Genomic DNA, 19,771 nt, shown 5'->3' on the forward strand with positions numbered 1-19,771 from the left:
AGGAATTTTTGGGAGACTACATTTGATAACAGGCTTAAAATACCAACAGCAGAACTTATTCATGGCATTCCTCACTTGTTTATAGCTCTCTTCCAAACCTTTTGTCCGGAGCATTTATGAATGGGATGTTGATTTTTCTTTTGGAAAAGGAAGCAGTCAGCACTTGGATCTCCACAGCACTTTGGAATTTGGATGCAAATTAAATACTTTCATGGTCAAAAAAATTTAAAAAAATTGTGTGTAGATTCCTGTATATATGCACATGCATGCGCAATTGCTAATTACATTACCACATGGATGGAAAAACTGGCAGCCTGATGAGATGTTGAGTGCCTTCAGTTGTCACTGGAATTAATGAAAGTAGAAAGTATTTAGCAGGTTATAGGATTAGAGCTGAGTTTGTATAGTTATGTGTGAAAAAAAATCACTATATAGAATTAGCTAGACCTTAAATCACAGTCTGGAAAAGTAAAATCTATATGGTTTAACATAGAGGAAATATTTAGCCAGAGCATTTCAAAGTTGAGCTGTAGACTACAACAGCTTGTTTTTATAAGGTGCATATCGTCTACGTTTTTTACTATATCTCATTACAATGCTCTACGTCATTCTATATGGTATGAATACATGAGAAATGCCCGTTGGTTTTCTGAGATCAGGCAGCTTCTGACTTTCACTTACTTTTTTGAGCCCATTTGGTGCATCTGTACTCTGCACATCAGCATTATTGAAAAGAGCAGAGATGAACCCTCCTTTTGCTTAGAAAATATGTTCTGTCTTTAAAGTAAGTCATTGCCACTTCCATTTTTATTTCTGCACTTGATAGCATTCCGGATCTTCTTGGTCTTACCCGACAGAACACCCAGCCCTATATGTTAGGTACCGTGTTTGACCAGAAATGTACTATTAGTACTTCAGTAGCATTGTTTGTCTCAAACTTCAAAAATGTTTTGTGGGTATTAAAAAGAAGCTTTTCAGACCTTTAGTAAGAGAGATGAATACAATCGTGTCCACTTCATAAATATCATAATCAGAGAGGGTAGAAGGATGCTTCCTTAGGTGACTTACTAAAAAGCTTTAGTTGAGAGAAACACGGAGAAGATTTGAGAGATGCATGGAGAAAAGGATTTGTAGGGCATGTGACAGTTGCAGAGGTGGGAGGAGGAAAAATTACTGTTGAGGTTAAAAGAAGAATTTCACTAATAAAGGGGAGGAAAAGTTTCTAAAGAAAATTATTTTTTCAGTGTGAAAATCCATATTTGTTAAAGCAAAAGGAACAATTTCATCCATAGCTATACCTGAACGCCATAGATGAGCAAACAAGTCATCCTCACTGAAACGTGTGTTTGCTTTTAGAGTCTCGTCCACTGGCCGTAATGGTTTTGTATCCTGTTGGTCTCTGCAGAGCCCACACAGTGCTGGGGTTCAGGCCTGGGTTCCAGTCTGTTTCTCACTTCTCCAGTGGGAGTCTCCACTTCTTTATCTATGTCCAATTTACAAGTTCAGTCAGTCATATTTGTGTAAAACACGTACGTTGACCTACAGTCTTTCCTTATGAATGGTGATGATAGGAGACCTGAACTTGACGCTCAGATCCAAACTTGGGTTGGCAGAGAATCATCCCAAAGCTTAATCCTTCTGTACTGAATCCTTCTCTGTAGTTATAGGTTTGAATTGCCACTTGGTTCTCTGGAGGTTTCTCTGTATTTTTCAGTTGAGGTTACCACTACTAAATTACCAGACAGTGAAATAAGATAATAGTAAGGAATTGTGATGGAGCAATAATGTGGCAATGATAACTTACATCAAAGATATTTATTTGAGTGTCTTGTATGGATTCATTAACCAATAAACATGCAAAGACAAACTTCTGAAAACATGAGTCATTCACATATCTGTGAGTGAGGCACCTAAAACGATTAGAAGTTGAGGAGTGTGTAGCTGTGTAACATGTAGTAGAAATCAAGCGGTTGATAATTTGGCTTCTGGCATGCTTCCATTTTGATGGATAACTCAGTGCCATGGAAGGTTAGAAAAGAAGCCACTTTGCATTAAACATTTAAATTTACTGTGAAAGACTAGCATGCATTGTTTAGGCACTGGGAATCAACGGCAAATCTGCCAGTTCTTCTCCAGCATAGTGCTGGTCCGTGTGCCTGTCCGTGTTTAGTGTTCTTTTACAAAAGGCAAGGAAGGACCCAGACAGGCTCAAGTGTTTACAATGAGTCTTTTGAAGGTGAAACTTTTCTTCTAACTTCAAAACAGTGCTGTTCGTTAATACCCTAATAAGCTCGTAAATCTCAGGGCATTAAGGTTATAATTTGAACACCTTTTTAATTCATTCACAACGTTCAAAGCTGCAAGTTTTGCCAACAGCAGAATTACCCAAATAAGGTGTTTGTTCTTTCAACATAATATTTCCAGTTCCATCTCTGTTTTGATTGTGCTTAAGACCATCAATTAGAATAAGAATATGAATAGGAATAATGAGTTCATCAGAAAAAAAAAGTCTGCATGAGAAAATTTTGTCTCATACAGATAAAGGAAATTAGAGTCTATGAGAAAGTAATAGACTTCCTTATTAAAATCTAACCATATAACGTCTTACTTCATAGCAGAGGAAAGCCTAATATGATAAGATTTTTTTTAGCTTCTTTTAATTAACTTTCCATCCTATTAGACTTGATCTGCAGTTAACTTTCATTTCACAGGTATTCATGATTGTTATGCTCCTGTGAATTACTAAACCATGAAGCGCAGACATGACGGTTAATAGCTATGCAAAGTCATCTTTTAGTTGATTTTCTAACAATGACCCTTAAATTAAAATTTAAATATTTCAGGTAATACAGTAAGCAGTCTTATGGAAAACATATTCAAGTATGTGACTATATATCTTTTTAAATAGTTATTCTGCAGCAATCTGACCTGTCCTGGTCTATGAATATTAACCATTGGGGTTTTTTTACAAAAAAAACCCACATTTTGAAAGTTAGTGCTCCAACTCCTCTAACAAAGAAAACAATTAAACATTTGTGATAGTGGGTTATACATTATCTTGTCAAGGTGTGAAGATAAGGGAGAAAGGATGCCAAGGCCACCTAGCTTACCAATGAGGTAAGCAGAATCAATCAGTAGCAGAAGTCAGTCATCCTGAATTTTTGCTCAAAAAGTCCTTAAAGTCTGATGAGACCTGAAGAATTCTGGTGTCCAGCTCCTCAGCTTTATTCACGGACATAATCCTTACTTGTGCTTCTGAAATACACCAAAGTATCATCATTATCATCAATATTAAAGTAGGTTAACTTTTGGAATGAGATCTGTTTCTCTTCTAATCCATTCTGTTATAAAAACAGAGCAAATACCCTTCCCAGCCACTTTCTTGCTATAATGCAACCTCTGATAAACAGCTTAAAGCTTTGGCTTCGGAATCACAGTGGAGTTTATTCCAGTCATTCACTATGTTGAGAAAGAGGATTCAAACTTGCCTGCAGCAGCCTTTCACCACTGTAATCCTGAATTTTCAAAAGGAAATCTGCAAAAACGACCCCCTCTCTTTATGCTTCTGCACTTCCCGGCTAGTATTAAACTTGCCCATAAAAAACAAACAAACAAGAAGTCCTGCCAAAAATCCATCCCAAAATGCCTGAATCACAGCACTATCCCCTCTTGTCTTTTCCAAATGACAGACAGAACTAGCTCACATGTTGAAAGCTCCTACACAAAGAGCTCCCCTGCAGTGCTTCAGAGCTAGATAGTTCATACATTAGTTGGCTGTATTGTATTTCTGATGCAGTTACAAGCGCTGCCTAGTAGGAGAATTGACTTCAAAGCATGGATTAATAGTCATTGCCATTCTGTCTCCAAACACCTCTGCTTGAGGTCTCAAGGGGTTTCTGGTGCATTTAAGCATTAGTACAATCAAAAGGAAAGAGCATCTCACATCCTCTGAACTGATGTGAGAGAACACCACCTAACATACTGCTCAAAAGGTTAGCATTCCCTTTTTTCCTTTTCAGGGGAAGAGTTGTGGCTGTGTTTATTTATGTTTACTCAGTATCAGGATTTCTACCTGGGATTTTCTACCACTTCCCAGTGGCAATTTGGTAGAACCTGTCAGAGGTCTACATGGTAGTGATCTTCTCATCGGTAACAGTCTCTTAGGTAACATTTTTCCTCTACAGGTAACTAGGTATTATACAAAGCCTTAGTGTAGCCAACATCAGCTCATTTTGCTGATGGGGAACTTGACCTAGCCTTTTCAGCAGGTCTGTGAGGCCACCCTTTTATTAATTCTGAGGAATATTTTGGCTTGTTCTTGGCTGAGGAGGAGATTGAAGGGCTAGTCCTCAATTCTGGAGTCCCAAAGATTTCTTGTAGCATGAGGAAGATTACAGATCAAAAATGTCTATTAACTCCTGTCTAATTCATTTGAACTGCAGCAACTGGCACTGATGTATTTTTCTCTGCATTCTTCAGGGGTTTGCCCAAGCTAGTTAATTCCCCGGTAGCTTTTTGTACTGTCAAGATTTAACTTCCACTGTGGGAACTACCTTTTTTTTTTTTTTTTTGGCTTGTTTTCTTTCAGTTTTGCTATGGGAATAACATTATTCCAAGTTAATTCACAGCAGAAAGGACATACTTTGACATACAAAATCCAAAGAAGAGTAATATTATGAGGAGGGCTGTACCACTGGATAAGCCCTCATTTGGAAGGTGTGCTTGTGAGTCCCTGATTTATTGCAGTTTTTCTACATGAGTTTGAATAGGTCACTTCAATTCTTAACTCATCCACCCCAGTTACCCTAGGAGTGGATGTAAAAGTGCTCAAACTCAATAGAAGAGAACATGCAGATACTTATTGTGCCCTTCTTGTAGCGTTGATTAATGAAAGAAATAAGTTTAGGTGTGAAGGCACAGGTAAATTAATTTTGTTCAAAGCCTACTGGAGTAAGCTTCTTCCCAGCCATCACACTGTATGTTCAAAGCCTACTGGAGTAAGCTTCTTCCCAGCCATCACACTGTAAATTCTCTTCACTCTACGTTTTACCAGGGACTGATATTCATGATGCTAAATGGTCACTGATGTAATTTCCAAGGAAATCATGTATTTGTTTTTAGTTGGAATTCATCACCATGTCTGTATAGTCCAACTTATCCTCATTCATTGACACTGCTGTTTTCTTCTACCGCTTGTAAAACAAATTTCCTTAGTCCAGCGTGTACACTGTTAAAGGTCTGTTTCCCATGTATCCCCAGGAATAAGCTGCAGCTGCTTCACCAAAGACACTTATAAAGTAAGATGCTTTAGATCTTGTATGTCTTCCAGAGAGATAAGTAGTGCCTGGGATGATCCTGGACTATTCAGCCATCCAAGAAGTGAGCAACATTTTGCTCTGTGTGGCTCTGCTTTGCTTTGTTTTGTTTACAGCTCCAAGCTAAAAGTACAGCAGCTATCTCTGGATACACGCTGCAAATGTAGGCTCTTCCCAGCACTGATTTATGTCTCTAAGAAGAGCAGGAAATACAAAAAGAAGAGGGGTTATCGAGGGCAGAACTAGGATCACTACTTTGCCATCAGAAGAGAAGTTTAAGTTCTTTGCAAGAGAAACCTTTTGACAATGAATCTACTATGCTTTGGATCCTCCTCTCACAAAGCAAGGGAGCAAGTTCCATCCACTGAGTCACTTGCAGCTGGACTAGCTACGGACTTTGAGAGTGTAATGTGCTTATGCTAGCTGAAGGATGAATTAAATTCCTTTGTAGGATCTTTCAACAGAAATGGGAAGTGTAGCCGAGCATCCAAATGATTAAAAATATTGCACTGAAAATGGGTCCTGTCTACTTTTGAAGTTCACCAGAACTGAGTTCTTTTTAAAGAATCCAATATGAAAATATGTTTATGAGTAATTACATATGCACAGAGGAGATCATAGGAATACCTGTTATGTACCAGTTAACTGGAGTGTCCAGCTACCACAAAAGATAATGTGGAGTCAACAGTAAGGTTAGGTGTAAAACAGCATTAATGAAACATCCAGATCTTCATGCGGTTGCGATTTAGCTGCACCTAAAAGGGTATTTTTATGCTAGCCAAGTAGGCACTTTTCCATCAAGTATCTCAGTATGGCATACACTCCTTACATGGACACACATTTCAGGTGTCTTTTAGTATTTGGACATTCAAATCCATCCTGAGTCTAAGCACTTCCAAAATTCTTCAGTTTTGCCATGTAATTATCCCTGATGAGTTTTCTAAGATGTAAGTTTCATATACAGATGTGCCTAGTGATCCCTGAGACAGCATATTTGAGAGTTGCCTTGATGCGTTTCCTGGGTAGATTCTAAAAAAGTACTATTAAATGGTATGACAGTATAGGACTTCTTGGGATACAACTACCAAGAAGGAATTTGGTAGTCATGCAGTATTCACTAGCATTCGGACAAACTGATGACACTTATGCTTCATAGCTATATATACTGAAGAAAGGATGAGGCACTAAGATATCCTTGCTGCTCTGTGTTTGCAGATAAACAAAAACTTATGTACATTTTAGTATATCATAAATGCGTAGGAAACATTTACTGCATTGGTTTAGACCACAGACAGTAAATTATTTCTCCTCCCACTCAATTACTGGATGGATTTCTGCTTCTGAGTTTGTCAGCATGAGGATCTGATTTGTGGTTGCAAAATCCCTCAGGATTCAGAAATACTTCCCATGTGACTGACTTTTAGGATTAAATAAGTTTAGCTATACATAAAAAAGCCTTAGCTGGGCTGACTACAAATGCCAATCTTCAGTCTTTCAAAAAAAACATATCGGGTCCTTCTCCCAGGAGAAAGAGGCGGTTGAGTAAAGATGCATGGGAGGAATGCTTTCAGGCCAGCGATATTGGATGGGGTGCTTAGCACTGGAAGCATGAAAATACTTTTTGGTTTGGAAGAATGTGGAAAGGTAATAAGCTTATGGCAAACACCTGAAAAATTATCTCAGAGAGCTGTGGTGGTTTAGCCCAATGATTTCCTTAGCTCTGATAGCTGTAAACGTGTAAAAGCTTGCGCATTTGGTAGTTTTCTAGCTCATTGCTATAAAGAAGCCCCATTAATTAACTCTCTCCCACAAAAGCAAACAGGACAGCATGTGGGACTTTGTCAGTGGTGCTCTTGTAGACATTCTTATTATAAATTAGCTTTTTTATTTCTGATCTTCAGATGTGCCTGTAGGCTTAGTATGAGAGAGCTTTTTACCAGTACAAACAGCTGGTGCAAGGGAAGTGATATAACTAATTTATCTTCTTAGGCTATTTCTAGCTCTCTGTGTTTTGTAGTGGACCAGAAAACCAAATACTCTTCTTTTGCGGTTTAAGTTAGTGTGGATAACTAATGGGAATCAGAGGAACAGATTTTTATTCTGAGTGGGGAGTAGGGATGAGGGGTTGCCTTGAAAATTAGTATTTTGCTCCTATTAATCTATAAGCTGTTTGTTATTTGTGGTCTGCTAAGCACTCATTTGGCTGGATATCTGAAAAATACTACTCTTGGAAAGGTTAAAAGCATGCAAGAATGAACAGGTTGTTTTGGGAGCTACTACAAGTAGGACCATCTAGAACTACCAAGTTTCCCAGTTTCCTGCCACAATCCCCCACCTGGCTTCTCTTTCTTGGGATTTCATCCTGTAGAACAATTTCCCCCTTTTTCTGCTCCTTTTCGCACATTTTCCCGATATGCCAGGTAATGACTGAGTTGTGGAAAATCAGAAAAGCCATGCAGCATTTATAGCTCTTAAGAAGGTTTCTTGCTGGATCTAGCATTTCTACTATTTATATTAGGAAGAGGTAAATTCAGTAACTTATAAACAGCTGTAGAGTGGACTTAATCAGTTTTCTGGGGAGGAAGAGAATAAAGTCTCTTAGTCTCTGTTGGTGTGTGTATTTATTTTATGGTGAAATCACTGGGAATTGGGAAGATTCGTCTCTTCCTTGGTGTACAGACAGATGCCTGAAGTGGAGATTTTTGCAGGGCTCTTTTTCCCCCTTATCTGTTTAACGTATGTTTCTTCCACCAAAATCTTCTAGCCAGAGGAGAAAATGCTGCCGACACATCTTGAAGCTAAAAGCAGATGCATAGCTAAAAGTACCTTTTTCTCTATTTTGTAGGTAAACTTTTAACAGAAAAATGAACACTTTCCAGTTCAGTGGAAATTCTCCATTTGTTTCTTTTCACTGGTATTTTGATAGTGGCAGCTGCTTAGAAGTACGTGTTATTAATATCGCTGCCCAAAGCATATGGCTTTAAATGACCCTAAAAGGGTGCTGCCTGATATATAAAGTAAACTTACAAAGGTAACAGCACTTTGGGAGTCCAGATTATGCAGTGGTGAAATGCATGCTCCCTTTTAGCGCTGAAAGTCTTGGGTCCTGTTCTAATTAGGTCAAAGTACAAAAAATAAAAAAGAAGCATTTCCTGGCCTCATCCTTGTTTTGCAATTACAGCACATAAAAATACAGAAAGAAGAATATCCCAAATAAGGAGGATACATGATTAGGCCAGCAGGGAATCCTGGGCATTTGAAGTGTATCAACAGTATAGCTGGACAACTAGGTCAGAAGAAGCAGCTGGTACAGCTGGTTAATAATGAGGTATATTGATAGAGTTGTGTTGCAGTGCCCAGAACTCAAATAACACGGGGATCAGTGAGTTAGGGAAGAGATAAGCTGTCAGCTTGGTGGATCCTGAGGGACTAGCGTGGTAGAAGACACAGAAGTTCCAGAGGCTAGCGTGAGCCTGGGGACAGTAATGCAGCCCTAGATCCTCATTTGCCATCTATCATCTTGCTCTTTAACATACACAGAACTATGCATTACCTCCACCAGCAGCATTTTAAAATGCAACTTGAAAACAAAAAATGAGAAAATACAAAATTATAATTAAAGCTGCTGAGCAAGGGTCTCTTTGAAAAAATGTCTCCTTTTTAAATTGTAGATTTTTTAATACGAAAAAGTTGGCTATCTTGGCTCAGTCCTTTAAACAAGAAGCTTCTAAGCTTTGATAGTACAGATGTCTCTATTCCCAGTCCTTCGATCTACTTTAAGTTTTTGAAAATAAAAAAAAAAAAGGCTGCAATGTTTATACTTTTTAATCTTAGCTTTTCTGAGGAATAATTTGCTAAATGTTAGGTAATAAAATATTGTCTGTGTAGCTTCATGTGGAAACATTTAGGATCCAATTTTCAAATTAGGACATCTAGTTTTGACTGTTAACAGCTAGATTTTTTAAAAGACTGGAGAAGATTTTCCGAGCCTCAGCAGAAATTGCTGAACCCAGATTTTCCAAAGAACTTTGCTCCTATTCAAGCACCTCTGTATCGACCAAGTGAAGAAAAAATTGCTTAGCACCCTTCAAATCCTCTTGTAAGTCTAACATCAAGATTTCCGTTACAAAATCCTGTCATCTCTTTAAGTGTCTCTGGCTTCAGTTGTGGTTCTTTAGCTCTTTGGATCTTTCAGGCAGTAAAAGACCCTCGTGCAACAAGTTAGGCATTTATCATCAAATAGGGCATAAGTATTTGCTGGAGTGGCCTGACATAGACTGCACAGTTGGCAACTGGACCCGTGCCTAACGGTCTGTTTTGCATCAAAGAGAAGGCACTCGATTCTAACGTGCTGAAGGGGGATATTTCACTACTCTGAAAATCCAGCTGCAAGTCATGGCAAATACTGATTAAAATTCAAAGCTTAAATGCCTCTTTGTGAAACTCCCTAAGTACAATTAAACCGGAGCCTCAGAATCCTGGTAGGGAGTGGTGTCCAGGGACACTAGACTTGAAACCTTACCAAATAAAAGTCTCCACTGAGGTCTGCAAAGGCTTCACTTCTGCCATTTTTTTTCTATTCCTAGTCAATCTTTTCTGATCCACAAATGAATCCCCCAAATTTCCTATGTAGACCAATGTTTTCCTTCCTGTATCCTGCATGTTCGGTCCCTGAGATCACCCTAACCAGGCTTCCTCTTCTTTGGTTGGACCTTTTCCCTTCCTAACATGTTTTCCAAAGGGATGTAGGAGATAGGTCCAGTGCAGTCTTCCAGCAAAGGCATGGTACATTCCAGCTACAGATGCACTGTGCTGGTATTCAGCACAACCTCATCACTTCTGAAGGAGGAGTTAAGAGACTTCTCATATAAGTCCTCTCAGAACTGGACACTTTTCAGTAATGCATCTAAAAACAATCTGGGATATTTAATTTGGGGGGGTGTGTTTGCTTAATTAACGTTCCCCAGAACTAATATTGATCTCTCAGCGGCTTTAGAGGTGCTATTGTTCCTCATGTTAATAAGTACCAAAACACCCTACCTGTTTGTTATTGTGTTTATATGAAAGACCCCTGGCCACATCTACAGGGTGGGTAGCCCCATTTTTCACAGAAATTCAAGCTCAAGATAGCCACCCTTTTCCACTGATTGGTGGCAGGATGACCTTTATGATTGGTTATGAAGTGATCTTGCTGGCATTCCTGATGGAACACTAAGGTACATGCAGTGCTTACGGCCTCCTTTTCCCATCTCCTGGAGAGATTCACTGTGGACAAGGTCCAAAGCTTTATATCTAAGGTTTCCCCTCTCCTAAAATAACAGACAGAACAGATTGTTTTGCTGGTGTCCTGAGTTCCTTCTTAGAAGGACTCTGATATTAGGACGATGGTCTTTATACAAGAAAAATATGGATATCATATGGGTCGCCTAGGGAATTCAGAGGAAGATGAGGATCCCTCCAGGGCATGCAGTATTTGGGATCCAGCTTTAGCAAAGTCTCAGATAGAACTGATTAGTGATATCTTCTTGAACTTTAAATCCTTTTGTAGCATAGGAGAAACTAGTCTCAGTCTTAACGCTAGCAGTGGCAGGTTTGCCTATGTAAAATCATGTGGCCTTAGTAGCAAATGCTGCTAACTGGTGGGCCCCCAGCAGTACCCATGGACAGCATGTTGGAATAACCGCTCACCACTTCAAATAAATATTCGATTCAGCCGTAGCCTTTTCCAGCATAGCAGAGTGTGTTTGTAAGACCTAATTCTTCACCCTTTGCTCAAGCTGATCCGCATTTACAGGAATAAGCCCAGTCTGACTAGGCAGAAGAATAAATGCCACTCATTTTGGGAACGCCCTGGAGACATAAGGCCAGAATAAGGGCTGGAGTTTTGAGTGTTTGATCCAAATGCAAGGTTGTAGTCACGGTGAAAAGTGTATCCTAACATAGCTTACGATTTCTCCTCACCTTTTTCCCCTTCTGACTGCCCCCAGAAATGTAGAGAACCTGCTGGAATGTGCTTTGCCCTTTCTGGAGAGGCATGGACGGTACACCCTCTGCCCACCCCACCCTCTCCTCTGCCCTCCCGCCCCCCAAGTCCTTGCTTGCTGTTCTGTTTTTCTACTTTCCCTAAATGCAACTTACTTTAAGCATGCATTATTATTAACATCCTACAGTAAAATTAAGCTATTATATAACCCATTTGTCGATCTCAGCCAATTTCTTCTATCTTTTTCTATGTCTATTTATGACGTACATCCAGACTGCACGTCCTTTTTTTTCCTCTCCATGTTTATTTTGAAAAGAAGTGATAAAAAAAGATCTATTAAAAAAAAAAGCAACATTGGTGGGTGGTGGGGTTTTTGGCCAACAATTGAAACCAAATTTAAATGGGAGGGGGAGGGAAGGGAAGAGAATCCAATTCTTAACAAAAAAAAATATCCAAATGTTGAAAGTGTCCCTAGACTGCTTTGTCTGTTCCTTTCAATGTGTGCATCTGGTTTGTTCATCCTTGAAAGTGTGTGGAATAATTTTTTCTTTAAAAATAAAATTTTAAAACCCCACAATTGTTCATATCTCCCTTCTTCCTGGGAACAAAGTGCTCTTTTTCATTTTTTGCTTTTTTTTTTAGTATATCTCTACATAGTTATATTTTGATGTATTTCTTTTCAATGGTTGAATTTCTATCTTAGATTTGGTTTGTTCCAATCTAATAATGAAAAAAACAAACAAAACAAAAGAGTTATGAATTGTTTTCTGCAATTTTTCCCTCTATTTCCCTCTTTAAATAAGGAACTACTTCACTGGCAGAATCCTACAGCTGTATTTTTGAGATTCTCCAGAGAATCTGAATATAAAAGCAATCGAATTTGAGAGTGGGGAAGGGGTGTGCCAACACAGTCATTACATTCAAAACAGTGATTTGATGTGCTCAAGAAATGATTGTCTCAAATTATTGAGAATGACGATGTCAATTTGATGGACTTCAGAAAAGACGATTCATAGAAGGCGGCGGCTGTGGGTAGCTACAGATGAAGTTGTTCTAATTCCAATGCATAAAACTAGTTTCCTTGGTTTTTTGTTTTACTCTCTGGTTATTATTATTATTATTAATTATTATTATTATTATTATTATTAGTTTATGTATTTTTACTGCTATTTTTAGTAGGGAAAAGTTTTAACTGTTTTTATAATTTGAGAATCTTTAATGAAAATGTAAATATTAATATTATAATTATTAATTTTTTGTAACTTGCATGTTGAAGAAGTTGCAGCTTAGGGTTTGTGAGATTGTCAATGTTAGAGTTCTGTTCTTTCTTTTTGTTGATGGGCATGAATATGCTCATTTGTTTTTGTATATTGCCCATCCCTTCCTTACAGCCAGAAGCTCTAATGCTGCTAGATCACTCCGTACCGCCCTTACATGGACATGGCAACTGACTTACACATTCACTCCCATCATCTTCATCTCCTGTGTAGTACACTCATAGATTTTTACACTCCCACTCCATCCACCCTAGGCATTTTTTTCTTCCCATAAGTTCCCCTCCACCACCCCTTTCTTTAGCATTGTTAAAATTTTATGTGCAGTCATCCATTCCTTGAAACACACACACACAAAAATTATAGAAAAAAAGAAAATGTTTAAAAAAATATATATCAAATTGACCAAAAAGGCAAAAAAGCAACAAACTTTGCTTTTCAAAAAACACTATATATGTAGATATGCAAACAAGCAAAAGTAAATTCTATAAAGTGTACAGGATTTTTCAACTGTAATATGCTAACAACTTTACATAAGATAAAAAAAATACAACCAAAAAACAGCAGAAAAAAAACAAGTTCAAATTTGTTAAGGTGCAAGATTTTTTTCTTTTCATGTTATGTGGTGTGGATGTATGTGTTGTTGCCTCCCTGTATCGCCCTTTGTTGTAAAACAATTATATTAAAAAAGAAATAATAAACATTTTGCTAAAAAAGTTTTTAAGAAACAACAACGAAAAAAAGCAAGTTACAAGAATGTGGCAATGCTACTTGTCCAAGAGCATTCTTACACAACTTTCTTTTGTAAATTTTTCCTTTCATGCCAAAAAACATGCGGGCAATTTGTTGATGTAAGTTGACTGTTATGAAATCAATGTGGTATGCTTTCTAAATATTTTTATGTATTTTTGATTACTTTTTTTTTTAAAGAAATGTTTTTGATTTTCATCATTTTTTTCAGTTCTCGTAGGTTTTAATCTTTCTTTTGCTGATATGACTTGTTATGTTTTTTCTTTTTTCTGACCTTGTTGCTGTGGCATTTTTTATTTTCTAGTATATGGTTTTGTTTTATGACAAATGTATAAGTTCATTTATTTATTTTTGAATCAGTTTGTATTTGCCTTTATGTTATGTGCTCTTTGTATATTGTCGATTACCAGATTGTATCGTGCATAGGAGGGGGTGAAGGAGCCTGTGGTAATTTGCTCCTATTCTTTCTCGGTCCCTCTCTAGAGCTTTCTTTCCCCTTTCTCTTTCCCAAAATGAATCACCAGTAATGCTACTTTCTTTCACGCTCCTTAAATTGTACGTAGCCTGGTGGTATAGCCTTCATGTCAAGTGAAAAACGATGAGACTTTTAGCATTTTGGTAGCTCTCAGGGTCTTCTTACCGCAGCTCTACATCATTCCTACTTTATTCCCATGAAAGTGTTTTATTTCTATCAGTTTTCTTCATTGCTGATTACCTGCCTGATGTCCAGTCTAAATGATACTCTCAAGTGTACTCTTACCAGGTTAACACACCCATCATATTATGACTAGTATCAGGCTTGCTAATATCATCCAGAAGTGGTACATTTGGCAATTTCCTACTGAAACTCACGTCCTGAACCTCTAAAATTTTCTTTACTTCAAAAGACCTCATTTCTTTAAAAAAAACAGTAAGTAAAATAAGAAAAACTTGTACTTCCTTACAACCACATGTGTGTTCACCATTCCTGCATAGTAATTCTGTGCTCAGTAGGTAATTAGGTTCAAGTGTCAAGTCCTTTGAACAACTGATGCTGAAAACAGAACAAATAATTATGCTGAGTAGGAAGCTGTCACCAATTAATCAGAAAAGTTTAAAATAATGATGGGAGATGGAAGAGGGCATGTTTCAATTGGTTCAGAGCAGCTCAGTGCCCGGGCACCAAAATACTTGGTTTTGCTCTTGAATCCTGCCTGCAGACACAATGTCAGGTCCTCTCTGGAAGTTATTAATACCTATTTCACTGAAACTGCGCGAAGGTGACGAAGAATTTACAGCAATGAAACACAGCCCAGCGTTAACATGGGATTCATGACCTCTCAAACTCCGTACCTTCCTGTTGCTCATGAGCCATGTATTAGGAAGCACTGCAATAACTAATGTCTTTTGATATATTTTGGGAGGCTTAGGAAATGCTTTTCAACCAATTCCACTAGAAGTACAGTTTTATGTAATCACTTTGAGGACTATATATTCTCTGAAAGGAGAAGGAGATAGTTGAGATGAAAAGTTGCAGTATTCCATTGTGGAAATGATGTTTTTCGCTCTACTACTGTCAATTGCAATTAAATCAGACTGCAAAGAGCAAAAAATATTAAGAATGTTCATCTACTAGGTTTTGTCTTAGCATCATCTTTCCTGCGAATCAGGGACTATGTTCTGAATAATTTCCTCTTCTTATCCTCAGAGGACTCAAAGGAGAATTAACTAAAGCACCATTAGACTGAAATTTATTAACTCAGTCATTTAGTAAGGAATTACTGTGTTGATACAGAGGGGGGAAAAAAAGGTAAGGAATTATTTTCTGTGGCAAGTATTTCATACTGAAAGTGGAGTCAAACTTCAGAGGAATGGTATAAGAATAAAATGAAAATGACAAATTTTGGATGCAGAATTTCAAGTGCCTGCAGAAATGGATGAATTGTGTAGCCTTTATGGATGGCGTTTAAAAACTCTGCAGCCACAGCTGGAAAAGAGAGAGAGGGCAAGGGAGTGTCCCTTATCGTCATCAGGAGATGAATCTGTCAGGCTTTGTGTGCCTTTTGTCCTGCATCAGGTTGATGCCCGAGACTCCAGTGAAGCAGTTGTGGCTTTAAAGATGAAAGCTGGTGGCTGCTACAGTTTTTCAGGTTGGTTTTTTTTCGGATTTTTTTTTTTTTTTTGGTGCCCTCTGCATTCATGAGTCTCCCACAACACCCTCACAGTTCATAAGGCTTCTATTAAATTTTTAGCAGTCTGTCTTTTCCAGTGGCAGAGAACTCTTACTGGAGATCAGCCCCAGAGGTATGAATTATATATCTATAAATACGCTCATAAAGCAAAAAGCAGGGCAGCTCCAAGGCTAAAGTAGACCTTTTATTTCCCAAATGATCCTGGTAGTTTAAAGAAAAGCACAACTCCTTGAAAATAGTATATGTGCTAGATTTAAAGGCTAACTTTTAAGGAATATATGCACACTGTGTTTGCTTCGTGGCATAAGAAGGCCAAGCAGAGAACTGGGCTGCTCGGTAAAATGTTTCCAACATCACAGACCTCAGTTCTCTCAGTGCTGCTTCTAGTTTGCTGTTCAGAAATTTTTTGCAACTATACTGTTGATTGGCAAACTAATTTTGCATCTGTGTCACTGCAGGGGAAACCATTTTATCTGTTTCCCTTTTGTTTAATTCTTTGGCATTGTGTTGTCAACAGAAGCTTTTATAAAAAAATATTTCTGTTTGGAAAACATCCATTCCTTGCTTAGGACAGAATGCACAGAGTAGGTGAAAAATAAATCTGGAAAATCCTCGTGAAATCTTTGGGTTGCTAAAGTGATCCTGAACTTGCAGCATACCAGTGAACACTGCTAACTGCTGCTTAACAGCCAACAGAAAGAAAGGGAAAGAGACCTGTAGCTACCAGGAAATGGCCCGTGTTATCGACAAACAGAATCTAAGTCTCATATGAAGATTTGTTTTGAAGCCATGGCCCAAACCGGGTGGCAACCTTGCCTTTTTTTTTTTAAGCACGGAACAATTTGGAAATTAAAGCTGTAAGTTTTGTTCAAGGCTGCACAGTGTTAATTTTGTGATTGAAAAAATGATAGACACTGTGAGAAAATAAAAACTTCAGATAGAAAAATAAGGACGTAAAACCTGTCTCAAATGTATTTCACTTCTAAATTGTCATGCAAGATTTTTCAGGGTCTCCTCTTTAGCTTTTTCATGGCATCCAAATCTTTAAATCACTTGCCTTCCACAGCAAAGCTTTCAGGATCCGAATTCAACGTAAGATATTCTTGGCAACCAAGTGGCACTTTGCCTTTTAAATCTTTCAGTGCTTACCTTTAAACTGACTTGGGGCCCTGGGCAAGAGGCACCGCTTCTCCATCAAAGGACCACTGGCTCTAGGCAGCTTCCTGCTGCCTCAGCTGTCATCGTGTGAAAGATGGTTCCCCCTACCCGCACGCTTATCATCTGCCTGTCATCAGACTCCCCCTTGTGTCTCTTACGAGTAGAAATGTAGTACCAGTAACAGAGTTGTTTGCAGGTATGATATCAAAGTTCGCACTTGCTCCCCTCCATAGATGTTGGTGTTCATGTTTCTCACACTTTCCTGGGAGCTTTTCATAATTTACATTCCCTGTTATCCTTAAATAACGCGTTTCTTTTAGACTGAGTGGCATTTTTATCACACCATTTTAAAGGATGTTTTAACTCCTCTATAAATCACATACCCCAAGAAGTATTCATTGTGTGTGCATCCTATTAGACTTACAACTTTTAGCTTGCTGTGAGTTTTGCATAGATGCCTAACATACCAATAAAACCTAGAGTGCTTTTTCTGAGTTACCTTCTCCCACGCAGCTTTTTTTCAGTTTCACAGTTTCTTCCATTACAGATGGAAAGAAAAATAAAAAATTCAAAGCATCATTACCACCCTTACCACCATCTCCAATACTTGACTTAAGATGTTGTCTTAGGTAAATGTAAGAAATGAACTCCTTGATGGAGAAGTGGTTCCTAATGAAGGACCTTTAACAGTCTATTTCTATAGTATGTAGGCAAATACAGCATGGGTCGTCGGACAATTTGGAATAAAACTAGAGATGAAATGAAATAATTGAATGGCAAATCAAAGTTAATCCAATCTTTCTGGTATTAAAGTTATTTCTCTTCTCACATTCTGAGATTAAAACTTTGTAAAAGTCATTCCTGATTCTGTCCTATTGTCTTCGATCCAACAAGACTTGCTGGAATCAAAAAAGCTCCAATCTGCTCTCCATCATTTATGTGAAACCCCACTTACCATAGCAACTATATCAACTTTTTTTAACATTTCAGGAAGACCATGACAGTTTTTAAAGTTGCAGTAGTCTTGATCATTGGCTCAAGTCCTCGACAGCAACAAAAACTGTAGAACTATGACCTAGTTTTAAAGGCAAGAAGTCTTCATATTAAATGTAAGGTATTTCTGATTCCTTCAGGAAAATCATTAATAGGACAAAAATAATTTATCTTCGGGAGGAAACTGTCCAAAATATTGCCCCAGTGGGTGGCAGATCAACTGCATACTGATACTGTGTGCCTGCATAATAGATTTGAATAACAAAGGCACTTCAAAGCTCTCAATGAGCAATTAAAAGCTACCAAACAGATTTTTTTCACAGACGGTGAATGAAAATCACAGATTAATACTACTTTTTAACAGTAAAACACTGATCTTAAAAAGTCATTTAAAGGGACACTACCTATCCCTGACTTTCTAGGACTTAAATTCACCACTCATGCAATTTGATGTAGTGGACACTTAAATGCTGTTATTTTTATTCATTTTTTACCAGACTCACAGATGTTATTTCCCTCAGAGGCATACTACAAGTTTATCTGGAGGCCACCTGTTTGCATAGATTATAGATGCCGTACTCTAGCCATGGATAGGGCTTCTGGACATATATAAATCATATTATATGCTCTAGTTTCTACATTGCGCAGAAGACAGCTCAGATGATACATGAGCACAAAATGCCGTGTAGCCATTTAGCAGCCTACACTTTCTGGTTTTTACATGTTTTTTTGAAGATATGTAATTTGAAGAGATTAGCATTATGTTACATGTATGATATTTGTTTCTTCATCCTCTATGCAGTAACAAAAGTGGTATGAACATACTGAGGAAGCTCAGAAAACTAAACATTATATTCAAATTGGCCCTTTGTATCTTAACTTAAAACTAACTTTTTAAGTATGCAAAAGTGCTGCATTTCTTATTTTGGCCTAATTTCTACCCTGGTACCTCTGAGATAAATCTGTTTCAATTGATTAAACTGTGTCACCATTTAGTTTCTCATTAAGGATAAGAATAAGCCATGCTGCTAGTTCAGCTATCCAGATTTAATCAAACTCTTAAGTACCTTTTTCAGTATATTGCTATCTTCAATATGTAATTTGTTCAAATATATTGCTTTCCAAATATATTTAGAAGGGATTATGATTTTAGACCATATTCTTTATAGAACTCCCATGGACATTACTGGCAGTATTCAATGGGAAATAAGTACATGTAACATGTAGTGTAGATAGGAGAGAGGGCAGAATTTTGATCCTGATGCTGTTCAGCATTGTAACAATGCCAGACTGTTCATTAGCAGTTATTAATGCCGAAATAAAAGCCAGAATTATTTATTTAGAAGCTAAAATTCCTTTTGTGTATCTTTCCTTAAGCGATGGTGAGTATAAATCAAAATTTCCTATGCATTAGAAATTCTTCTTGCTGAGCTGCACTCCTTCCAACACATCTAAATGGCTACTGGTGGCGTCAGATGAACTTTCAAAAGCAATATGGCTTGCCCTAAAAAAAGTGAAAGTGTCGGTGACCTGTATGTTAGCAGAAGACTAGGCAAACTGAACCAAATGAATTAGATGATAAATTAATTATGCCTCCACATCAGAATAAAACAGTGGAGTGTCAATTACCCATAGGCTCAGAAATGGTACAGTCATATTACAATATATAGACAAACCAGGACTACTACCCTAAAAGTAGCAATATTGCTGCTCAGAAACCAAATCTTAGAAATGGTGCCCTGATTTTCTTGTTTCAGTTGCAGATCATACTGTGGTAAGGTACAAAAGCTATAGCTATAGCTTTATTGTTCTACTTCAAGAATAAACCATAAGTCCACCTCATTCTCAGTCCTCTGTAAGCAGGTAGCCATCGTGTTAGTAAACAGTAGCACTGATCACAGCTATCTGCGTATCAAGAAGTAACAGAAGGTGTGAAGGCATCTTCTGCAGTACACTCCTGGGCTCAAGTGATGATTTGGGTCATCAGAGTCCTTATTCAGTTATATCATCAATCACAATAAAGTCTATCTTAATTTTTAATCAAATTATAGTAAAAGAATATCAAGAAGAACTGAAGATGAAGATAGCATGGCATTAGTAGTCCCAAAAGATGCAAGGAAAGGGGCA

General features: G+C 37.8%; 1 protein-coding gene across 40 annotated transcripts in view; it reads left to right on the top strand.

Moving 5' to 3' along the window:
- Window positions 1-19,771, top strand: part of NRXN3 (neurexin 3) — a 1,053,186-nt gene that overhangs the window by 1,026,044 nt on the left and 7,371 nt on the right. For 8 of the 40 annotated variants that reach the window (XR_012586787.1, XR_012586788.1, XR_012586790.1 and 5 more), the window contains one exon: window positions 12,690-13,423. The exons of the other annotated variants lie outside the window; for them this stretch is intronic. The gene's annotated coding sequence lies outside the window, so the exon portion shown is untranslated. The remainder of the gene's footprint in view (window positions 1-12,689; window positions 13,424-19,771) is intronic. 40 annotated transcript variants of the gene reach the window in all.

The sequence above is a fragment of the Larus michahellis genome, chromosome 4 (genome assembly GCF_964199755.1).
Source record: "Larus michahellis chromosome 4, bLarMic1.1, whole genome shotgun sequence".
Classification (NCBI taxonomy): domain Eukaryota; kingdom Metazoa; phylum Chordata; class Aves; order Charadriiformes; family Laridae; genus Larus; species Larus michahellis.